The sequence below is a fragment of the Dipodomys spectabilis genome, unplaced genomic scaffold, assembly GCF_019054845.1.
Source record: "Dipodomys spectabilis isolate Male_0828 unplaced genomic scaffold, ASM1905484v1 ptg000175l, whole genome shotgun sequence".
NCBI classification, from domain to species: domain Eukaryota; kingdom Metazoa; phylum Chordata; class Mammalia; order Rodentia; family Heteromyidae; genus Dipodomys; species Dipodomys spectabilis.
The window spans coordinates 5,238,214-5,250,345 of record NW_024870852.1 but is presented as its reverse complement, the minus strand read 5'-3'; the positions used below and the strand labels follow the sequence as shown (position 1 = coordinate 5,250,345).

The following is a 12,132-nucleotide window of genomic DNA, read 5'->3' as shown; positions in this document are numbered from 1 at the left end:
TAACTCTTATCTTACTATAAAGATCATTATTGCTGTTGATTTGAACTTGATCTCATGTGTAAAAATACCCTGTGAGCTGGACAGGGTGTAATTTGTCCTTTGGCCTTCTCGCGCTGAGTGATACCTTCTGTTGGGAGTCATCTGTAGTTTGGACATGAAGTTCTGCACTCCATCTCTTGGACAACCACAGTCTTTCTCAGTCTGCAGAAGGATCTCATGCTAACCTCATTATTTTTTCCATCCTTGCCTTTCTTCCTAAAATAATTTTGAGTCAGTGTTACCCAAGCAAACAGGGTGTCCAGCTGTGTCGACCGATCGATGAGGTTATCAGCTGTCCTTGGAACCGTATACATCCTGTTCCCATCGTTCAGTGGTTGAAGGTCAAAATGAGCTAGACCTGGGTCCAGAGGCCCAGCACCAGATTTTTGTAGAGTAAATTTCTAATCCGTGAGCAAGTATCTGAGTGTGGGGAGAGGTTAGGTCATACATTGCATAATTCTGGCTTATTAAAGGAAGGCTTTTAGAGTGCTGCCCAGTCTTTAGTTAGTATCAACGTTCTATTTTATTCAAAAAAATAAGAATAACATTATGTGGAGGAGGAATGGTTATTTTTAAATATAATTTAAATTTAAAAATTAAATTAACAATGAAAAAGCCATGAGAGAAAGAACTGGAGTTCTTTGGGGGGAATTTGGAAACTAAAACCAGTCAGAATCAGATGTTAACCCAGAGACAGACTCCTCTGCATTTGCAACTCACTACAAAGAAGACCTCCTGATGTCTGCAGGGAAATAGATTTTTTTGCATGTGTTTTTTCAAATATAGACGTTGATAGACAACATTTTCTCATGCCTGTCATACTAGATACACAGAAGTTGAGATCTGAGGATCATGGTTTGAAACCAGACCAGGCAAGTAAGTCTATGAAACTTTTACCTCAAGTTCACTACCAAAAAAAAAAAAACAGTAGTGGAGGTATGGCTCCAATGAGCAAAAAATAAAATAATGAAATAAAATACAATCACAAAACAAAAACTAAGGGGCAGGACGCAGGCCTTGAGTTTAAGCCTTAGTATGGACACATAATAATTATTCATATTTGATAATAATAAGTCGATAGAAAACATTCCTGATTTGACATTTTTCCTAGGTAGGATAACCAGATAATCAGAGGTTAATAGGACTGTTTTTCAGAAAGCAAAATGGAAAGGACCGATTGTAAATAACATGCACCTAATTTAGTGTAGATAGACTTCTGTGATGGTTGTTCTTGTCAACTGCTTTCAAACAAGTGTTTAAAAAATGCTCACACACAGTAAGATTAACTATTTCACCTCTAGTTATTTATTCAAGAGAAGGGAAACCATACATCAATACAAACACTTTTAAGTATATGTTCAAAGGTGGTGTTATCTGTGATTGTAAACAACTAGAAATAATGTACATGTCTGTCCAGAGGAGAATAGCTCTATAAATTGTGATGTATCCACATGAGGAAATGGTCTGGAATCACAACAAATAAATCATTATTATATACAAACATAGAGATAAATTCAAAATGAAGTAAAAGAAGCCAGAGTATATACCCCATGATGATAGAAGAACAGGGTAGAATGATGATAAAGTAGCAAGCAGAACCTTCTGAGCATAGTGTGCATTTCTCTGTCTTTATTTTGCTGTTTTATAAATATATGCATACATTAAAACTTTTCAGATTGCTTCTTTTAAATACAGTTAACTTAACTGCATCAATCATGTCTCTGTATAACTCTTTAAAAGTAAAGCCTACCTTCTAGAGTGGTGCAAGTTAGTTGTCCTCTCTCCAGGATTAGGCTCATTGCCTTAACATGTGACAATTAGTAAAATCAATATTTATGTGAAAGACACACAGGAAGTAATGAGCCAGTGCAGCCAGGGATAGGAAATCACTCTTGAAAATGAACCTGGATTCTCCTTAATTAAATATCAAATATTTACCCTATACTTCCATTGCAAAGTAATCTGTTCTGTATTGAAGTATGACAGAAAAGTGAACAAGTCATGAGGAACACATTTCACTGAATTTTTGCAAAAGTGTGCACAACTTTTCAACCAGCACTAAGATATGAAATAGGATATTGGTAATAATCCACAAGATATTCTCTTGAACTTTTTTCTACAACTAGTCCCACTCAACTTATTCTTCATCCCTGCAGGGGGAAGAATGTGTTATAAAGTCTGAAAGTGACAAGAGATATAACTTGGACTCATTTGCAAGCAAATGATATGTCAACACTTACTAAAGTGCTAGACTTAGACTGGAGATGGAGCTCAGTGGTAGAGCTCTGGCCTACCATGTGCAAGGCCTGGGTTTAATCTTCAGCACTGAAAAAAAAAGTGCTAGCTTTATGAAAAGTCAATCCCATACAAGCCAGCAAAATGGGACACCCAGTAGTGACTAAAACCATAGCTCTGGGATAAATAAGTGAGAGACTGAATTGATGAAGAAATCAATTGCTTGTGCTTTTTAAGGGTCAAAACCTGTGACCAAGTCACTTTCCTCAGTAGTGTGCTTTAGAACTCCAGGTTGGTAGAGAGTGAAAAATATTCATGAGGTTGATGCCCTGAAATATGTGAAAACACTAGGCTGATTCAAGGGATGGTCTGGGTACTGAAAGTACAGTTTCCTCAGATGATTGGAGACTTGCTTGACGTTCCCAGGAATTAAAATGAAATGCGACTTCATGAATTGAAATGTGTTTGGAAATAACTTGTAAAGAATAGTTTCATTCTTCACCAATGTAAGGTGGTGGCCTTACATCTTATCATAAGATCTAAGGCTGTAATGGAATTGCAAATCTTTCCAAGGGCTTTCATTCTTTTCTCTTTGGAGGAGTGAGCGCTGAAAGGCTGCTAGCTCTGTCCCTTTATTACCAAGATTTTCTGAGTCACTTTAGGTCCCAAGGTTCACCTTGGCTCTAAGCCATTACTCTTTTCACCCCCATATTATTGGAGAGTGATGTACAGGAAAGCTCCGCTGAGAAACAGATTGAAGTTTTTGACCCTTTAGCCTATTCCCAGCTCTGAGAGCCTGAGCAGGTTACCACACTTCTCTGAATTCATTTTTCTAATGCTTTCTGTGGGGATAATACTCTATCAGGAAAATGTCTAATATGGTACTTTCTATGCAGGAGATGGTATGTGAAAGAGTCTGATAAAATGTTTGGCAAATGCCATTAAGGAAAAGCTAGTGATTGATACCAAATAGGGTAAATAGAGGTTTTTTACATCTATGTTCTGCCTAAAATTTGGTTGTGTTTAGTAAAGCAGCAAAGATAGGAAGCCTTTACTAGGCTCATGGACTACTGGAGAAAAAGATGATTATTATATTAATTATAGGATCCTATTTTGGACATATTGGATTAAGGGGAATATATTGTTGAAACAAATTTTAACTTGTTCCTTTTTGTTTTAAAAATGTGGCTAATAGAAAATTTAAATATAAATTTAAATATATTTGTGTGTAAAAGAAGTATGAAATCTCATGATGATTCCTTGCGCTGGAAACCACTGCCTTATGTATCTTCACACATTTCCTGCCTGGGACCATGATGTTCTGCTCTTAAAACCCTTCTATTGTATAATGGTTGGTCTGGGGCTTAAAAAATTAAACATCCTTGAATAAATACCATCATGAACCTTTTGAAACAGAATTTCTTTCTATTGTGAGCAATTCCACTGATAGTTTTTTTTATGATACATTCTTTTCCTCTTCAATATTTTCCCCTGTTCACTGAAAATGTCTCTGAAATCTCCCTCAATTGCCATTTGGTTCATTTGAGATATCACCTATAATTCTTAGAACTTTGGGTTGTGTAGTCAGAGTTATGGGTTCTCTACGCCTACGTAATCTCCAATAAATAAAATGAAAGGAAGGAAGGAAGGAAGGAAGGAAGGAAGGAAGGAAGGAAGGAAAGAAGGAAGGAAGAAGAAGGAAAGAAAAAAAGAAGAAGTAAAACCCTGGACACCAAGTTTTGAGAGAGTTTCCTTGACTGACAGCATGTTGCTGACATTGATACACATCATTGCTGGGAGAACAGGGAGCTCTTCCTGAGCTATGCCTCTACTAGACTACTACTTCTAAGCCTTTGTCCTCTGGTGACTTTGATCTGTATCATCTTTCCATAATAAACCATGACATAAGCAAAACAGCTTTTCTGAGTTCTGAAAATTCTTTTGGTGGATCATTGGACCTGAAGACATAGTCTCAGGAACCCTCATTCACTTCAACATTTATCCGGATTTCCAGCCTGTTATCCATCAGTGATGTTATTGCTAAAGGAGGGAGGCAAAGAAAGGAGTGGGTCATGGAAATAGAACCCTAAAATCTGTGGTATGTTTATTATAAGCCAGGATGATTTCAGATGCTGTTTGTGAAACAACTATCATATGCAATCTTGGTAGCAACTCCTCTTTTCCTTCAGCATGTCACCAAAGTTTCTGGTATTGCCACAGGTCATAGCCCCACCCAATGTTACTAGTCTTATAAGAACAAGCTGTACCCAAAGTCTTGCTCCTGCCCAGATGTCCCTGTTGCCAAGATCCACATCTTTGACCTGTGGTGGAAGAAGGCAAAAGTGGATGAATTCCTGCTTCATGGCCAGATGGCGTCAGATGAATATAAGCAGCTCTCCCCCGAAGCCCTCTAGGCTGCATGCATTTGTGCCAATAAGTCCCTGGTAAAAAAAAAAACAAAAAACAAAAAAAACAAAAAAAACATTGTGGCAATGATAGTGTTTCTATTCCAGTGTGGCCCCACTTTTTCTACATAATTCACATCAACAAGATGTCCTGTGCTGGAGCTGACAGGTACCAGAGAGAGATACAAGGTGCCTTTGGGAATCCCCAGAATGTAGTGGCCAGGGTTCCTATCTGCCAGGTCACCAAGTTGCAGAATAAGAAACACATTTTTGAAGTCCTACACAAGGCCAAGTTCAAGCAGAAGATCGATGGCTCAGAAAAGTAAGGCTTTACCAAGTTCAATGCAGATGAGTTTGAAGACATGACAGCTGAAAAGCAGCTCCTCCCTGAGGGTTGTAGGATCAAATATATCCCTAATCCTTGCCTCCTAGAAAAATAACAGGATTGGCTCTCATGAGAACTTCCATTGTGCTGCCCATTTCTTAACCATGCTCTTGGGAGTAAATCTTACATACTATAAAAAAAAATCCTTGAAAATTCCCTCTCAGATATGTTTTTAAATTTATATTTATTTATTTTAAGGTAGTTGTACAAAAGGGGTTTTAATTACACAAGTCAGAGTAAGAGTAAGATGCTTCTTATCAGTGTCACCTCTTTCATCATTCTCCCCCTTTTTCTTCATCCCATCCATACCCTCAAGTTATGTAGTTCAACTTGTATACAATGTACATTGGATATGACTGTATTTGCTCATCCTTTCTCCCTCTCTTCACGTGCTCTCCTCATCTTCCCACTCCATATCTGTGTTATGTAAGGAAATGGAAATCTAGTCTTCGGCCCCAGTTAAATCCAGTTAAATTGCTACATAGTGTTTGACCCAAATCTCTAAACATTACAAAAGCATTTATTATAAATGAATGATAGGACCAGTTGCCAGCTGGATGTAGTCAAATCGTCAAGCCTGGAGTCCAGTATAATTTACAGAAACGGTGTGTCCTCAATTTACAATGGACTTCACTGTGGAGTTCCTGGGCATGCCTCTGACTTCCAACATCCTGCCTGACAGCTTTCTCTGATAGGTCAGGTATAAATATGTATTACCCAGGACTGTCTTTCAACCAATGAGGAACTCTTGATGATTCTCATTGGGACAATTATAAGGCATAGTCCACAAATTTTTCCAGGTAATCCCTATGAGATTGTGTCCTGTTTGCCCTAGGTGTGTCAACTCTGAAACCTGCCTCTTTCCTCATCTTGCTTCCTAATTCCTCACTGTGAGACTTACCAATCCCTCCCCAAAAAGCACTTGGACCTAGTCTCAACTCAGCATCTATCTGTGGTGGAAACCCAAACTAGAAAAGAGATGAAATCCCCTTTGGAGATCTGTAGACAAAACAGAGAACACAGTGTATGAAGGAGAGTGTTGCTATAGTTATACCCTATAACTTGTATGCTAAAAGTGTCACTTTTATAATATATATGTGGTTCTTTGTCCCATATCAGACATAGGTTGAATCACTATATTCAATTCTAGTACAAAATGTGCTTGCTGCTAGTTGTCATACATCGTGATAAATTATAATATGTCCTTTGTGCTTTAGTTTTCCTGGCTAATTCTTCTTGTTTTCCAACTTTAATACCACTAAAGTAGGTGCCTAAATGAACTATCATTTGTAAAGCTGAAAGCTGATATTTACTTAATCAAAATTAGACTTCTTAATACCTGGTAAAGGGAAAACCCATTCGGAGGGGAAAAAAACACATAGAGGATAATGCTCATATTATTTTTCAGACAATAAACAACCTTGTATAATCCTATTATGAACATTAGCATACATTTCACAGCCCATCTGGCAAACAATAAAGGTTGTGACTCTGTGTATTTGAAATGCTATCCAGGGCATTATAGTCAGGGAAATGGTAAAACCTACAGCTGTGTCAGTGGGTCAAAAAGCGGTCACGGTACATTTCTCCGACACCAAGGATTACCCCAATAGACCTTTATGAAGACAAACTGAATGTCAGAAAACATGTTTTCAAAGCTATACAGGTTTGAGAGAGCAGTGATGTGAGCGGTGGGGGACAAAGACGGGGAACACATTACATGTTTGTATAATTCATGGTTAAATTCAACTGTGACAAAACTCCAGTGTCTTGTGGAATGCAAATTGTGATTACAAAAACATCCTTTATAAGGCAGAGAAAATATGATATCTGCTTCCAGTTACATAATTCTTTTCCAGTTCATTTCCCAACAGGTTACTCTAACTTAATTAGTTTGCCTGAGAATATCTAACCTGGAAGACTAAAAGCCTCTTGATTGGCCTAACTCATATTTAGTGCCAGTAACTGATTTTATTGATAGATTTAAGAATCTAATAGAAATATTGGGAATAATATGAGCTATTAGAGCTCTGGGGCAGGAGGTGGGGGGGAAGGCTGAGGTTCCTTGTGAACTTTCTGCGGAGAGGGCTGATTCCTGTGATTTATTTCCTGTCTCTGTACATAATAGTTCTTCCTATTAAATTCCTATTAAATTCATGTGAAGATGGACCATATAACATAAAATTAGACCTATGATATATATGCATATATACATAAATATATACATGTGTATAATATATATTATCATATGTTCTGGTTCAAATTCAACCTGAATTAAAACTAGGAAGTAGCTATCACCAGTATTGAATGTTACTTTATTAGTGGGATCTTTACTTGAATGCCTGCAATTATTGTTAAAAGCATAGTATCCTGATTGAAACTCAAATCTGTAAGGATATTCTGATATTTTTTAATCACCCACAAGCTTTATAAATGTAAAAGATCTGTCATTGTCGTTCTAAGCTATTTTAAAATTATTCCATATATGTCTTTTACTTGTATCCAAGTTTGAAGGTAATCTCATTTGTCACATCTATTCTCTGGCTATAGTAATGATACCTGCTTATGTGAATGGAATGTTAAAAGTCGATATTAAGTTTGACTGAATAATACTATTCATTGTGTGCCAACGTAGTCAATGCGACAATGAGTGTGAAATTAATAATGAATCAAATCCCTAAGCTATGTCTTTCTGTAGAGTTATCATGAGCCTTATGGGTATCTCTAAATGAACTTGCATTTTCATTAGGACTGAGAAATATAAGGTCTTATTTCTTGCCTGAACAGCAGAGGAGGGTACCTTCAATACCTCTAAAACTAAGAATACTGAATTCCAAGTCCTGATAGAAGGAAGTGCTATAATGTCTCACAAATAGGCACATACCTACTATAACGAGTTATGTATAGAGAATTATTTCTAGAAAAATCAAAGCTTCTTTCACATGCTGTGGATAATGCCACTCTCTTTAATGCAAATTCTGAACAACTAAAAGAAGGAAATGGAAATGCAATCTGACCACTGTTGCAAGGAAATGACTAGTCCATAGTAAAGCACAGCATGCACAGAAGAAAAGTGAGCATAATCCAAGACATTACCTGAAAAGAAATATTTGTTGTATCGCCCTAGAAGAGATATTGCTGCTTAGCCTCTTCTGGCAAAGTTTCTTTTTGTTGTTGTTGTTCTTGTTAATTTAACAGTAAGGACAACTGAAAGTTTTAACCTGGTAAATGGCATAGTAAGTCTAATTTTCATGTCAAGATTCTCCTTGTCAGATGGTGCTTCTCAGCATAAGGAATGGGTCACCAAGGCTCCTTCCATTTTGTGGCTCTGAATCCAATAGGGCAATATAATAAATGACAAAGACAGCCAGAAGGAAGGATGTCTGCCTCTAACAGCGGGGAAATAGCAAATACATTTCTGCTAATTCCCACTACATAACAATGCCCAGCTACAAGAAGTAGGAGAGGCCCAGCTTGTGCTCACTTCCTAGTTAACAATTGTATTTTGTGGAAAAAGAGAACAAATTGTCATGGGCAGCAGCTGGTCATTACTGTGGGAAGAGTTGGGAAGACCAGAACTGAAAGTCAGGTGCCAGCAGTGTTCACTATTTGATATCAAAAGAACAAGGATAGATACTTTCCAAATAGACTTCTGCTTACTAAATTAGTACCTATCCTATAAGGCTCACATTTTTCCAAGAAGGCTTTCCTAGCTAGCTCTCATCAAGTAGCTTCCCAGACCATGGAGAGAATGAGTGGAGTAGAAGCTGTTGATTTCCAACTTAGGATGCTTTTACCAGGCTGACGCACTTATCAGTCATCTAAGAATATCTGTTACTAATGGCTCAAAGATGGTCTTTTCTCTGGAGAATAATTATCAAATAGAAGACGCTTGTCTTGGAGTTCATAGCACTATACCTTTCTCCCCATGGGGGGCAGTCCAAGGTCAATGACTAGCTGGATATGGGTAAAGAAAATCAGTACCAAGGTAGGACTGGCTTTCCAGAAGATCTGGCTGAGGCTAAACTAGCCAGCCCAGCTTCTCCCTTGCCTCCTCTTACTTCCTGGTACTCCCCCCAATTCCTTCACAATAAGCCACATGTACCAGGCTGGTTTAGATTTTGCTTTCAGGCATCCAATCAGAAGACCGTGAGGCCCCTTAGTTTCTAAATTTGTTGAACATAATCTCCAGTATGCCCTTCTACCTTCATGTCACTCTTCAAAAGTGAGATAAATCTCAATACAATAAGGTTATAAGTGCAATTCGATCAGAAAGTTCAAAAAAATCAAACATTTCCCTCATCAGTGCATGGTAATTTCCTTTATTTCCTAAAACCTGCTCATCTCAGAACTTTACTCAGGGAACTGAGATAATTATTTAGGAATATAACATAATTAATAATATGATTATACTATATGTAATATAGTATGCTTAATAATAATGGTACTTTTTGTCACATCAAAGGTAGGCTTATCAGGATTCTCAACATACTAAGCAGTAAAACAAGCCCATACATTTGTGTGTATATGTGTGTGTGTGCCCGTGTGCATGTGCATGTGCACTTATGCTTGTGTGTACACACATGCTGGTACTGGGGCTTGAACTTGGGAATTTCTTTCAGCTTCCCTGTTGGTTGGTGCTCTGCTACTTGAGCCATGTCTTCATTCTAACATTTTGTGGATTAATTGGAGAAGGAGTTTTATAGATTGTTCTTTGAACTCCATCTCAGCCTCCCTGATAGCTAGGATTATAGGGTGAGTCACCAGCACGCAATTAAGCATATATGCTTAGTAAAATGGGGGGAGTCTTATTTTACCAACAAAATGCTATCCTATAAGATGCTGCAGTAGGTAAATGGAGGATAGATGCTATCCTGTAAGATGCCGCAGTAGGTAAATGGAGGATCAGTTAAAACGTTAATTGCTACATTTGGGAGGCAAAGCATTAATAAATTCTGGATCTTTGCATTCATCCTACAGTATCCCCATTCTGATTCTCTCCTTTCCTTATAGCCCTGGGTGTGATAGGAAGATTTATAGTTAGCTTCATTTTTTTCCTCAGATTTAAAACATGAGTCCATTTCAAATCATGACTCCCACAACAAAAATTTGAGATGTCACTGACTTGGTTTGATGTCCCCCAGATTTGTTACAGGAGTCCTTGGAGTACCATCTATGAGGGTACACCCACTTACTTTTTATAATGTTCATACTTGGCTTATGATAGGCAGGACATTTTTTTGTTCTGCAATGAAGTAATGCTTCATTAATCTATTTAATATGAGTCAGAGATGACATCACTAGTGTGTTCCAGTTCATTCCTGCAGACATCATCTATGTGGAAATGTTTCTTGGCATGAGATATTTAGGAGCACATTTTATAACTTCCCTGGTGGTAAAGGATAATGCCTTTTGTCTCTATTGGGGACCATATTATCATAATTTTCTAGATTAATGGGGGAAAATGTAGGAGCTTAGCTTCTCTTACGGGCTATTAAATGTCCATATGATGTCTCCATTAGCAAGCAAAAAGATGTGCCTCTCCTACTCAGATTTACTAATTTTTACCTTTTCTTAAAAAAAAGTTAAATTTTTTTATTTTAAATAATGGATTTACTCATTTGGTAAATCTTTGTACTTAATTATCTGTAAGGCCAAACCTTCTCTGTGTAAACTCCTCCCCCAAACTCTAGAGTGTAACTTCCTGTGTATTTTCTGCCTAGCCACAATGTGTCATGTTTGTACTGTGTGTGATTAGATTGTGTTCAAGTAATCACTTGATTTCTGTTAGAAGTCTCTAACAATACAACACATGACATGAGGATAGAGACTACAACTTGCATGCAATAATGTAGCCCTCCTTGTGCTTGTCATACAGCTTAGTATACTGTAGGTGCTTACCATGTGCTGGAAGTGTTGAGCCTGCACCTCACCCATTCATGTATTTCATGGCATCATCATTACTGAGTCTCTCAGCTGAAAGGGGGTCAGGAATGTCATATGCCTCTTCAACTCGCTTCCTTGACCCAGGATGACCCAAGGGTGTCTTACAATCAAGTGTGGAAAGGAATCCACTCCCTTAACCCTCCTCTCCCAACACACCCTGCCTAGATAGCTTTAGACATCACTGACAAAAGAATGTCTGCAAGCAGATCAGAAGACAGGGTCACATCTTTTGAACCTGTCTGTGAAATCTATCCTTCAATAAGGAGTAAGACCTCACTAAGCGTCTATTGAAGCTCAGATAATGTAAGAAAATCAAGGCCTATGTACATGAACAAGTTGTGTGTTACTACATCTGGAACAGAGTACATATTTCTTAAAGAATCAACCACAAAGTATATGTGTACATATACACAAACTGGTAGATGCCTAAGGTTAATATAACTATATATTGGTGATACTATAGACTTTAGATAACTACCTGAGATTTAAAGTAGCAATGTGAAGTAGAAGACGGGGGGGGGGGGGGGGGGGGGGAGAGAAAAGGGGAGGAGAGAGAGATAGAGAGAGATCTGCTTTCTTTTATACTGAGCTGTGGTTCACCATGAGCCACATTGAATAAATTCATACATCATACTGAAAATATCCTTCATTCAGCCATGTTTTGTATGTCTTTCTATTCATGAAGCAGCCTTACTCTTACAGTAAGGGAGGATGAAGGAGTAGGAGCAGGGGCCATCGGCTTAGTTTCCAGTTCTGCTGAGCCAAGGGAATTTTGGGATGATATTTTCTTCTGTTGTTTTTCAACTTGCCTGTTGGAACAATGAAGTCAAAACTATTCGAGAATTAAATTGGATGTGCATAAATCAACTAGTGTGGTGTTTAGGAGAGAAAAAAAATCAACCATCAATCCATGCAACCAGTAAGTATTATTATAAAGCTAGTCTTGCCAAATTATGTGCTTATAGAAAAAGTATAAATAAAGTAAAGCATCTACTGTGAGCTCCACATTCTATTCCAAAGGCTAAAGCTGAGGATAGCTAGGGAGAATCTTAAGTGGGTTTCATGGGTAGACTCATTGATAATGTGAATTTGGGAAAGACCTAAAGGAGGCAAGGGAATTAG

At 37.8% G+C, this 12,132-nt stretch overlaps 1 pseudogene; it reads left to right on the top strand.

The window, feature by feature from the left end:
• Positions 1-3,152: 3,152 nt before the first annotated feature.
• Positions 3,153-5,119, top strand: LOC122120375 (annotated as a pseudogene).
• Positions 5,120-12,132: the final 7,013 nt, after the last annotated feature.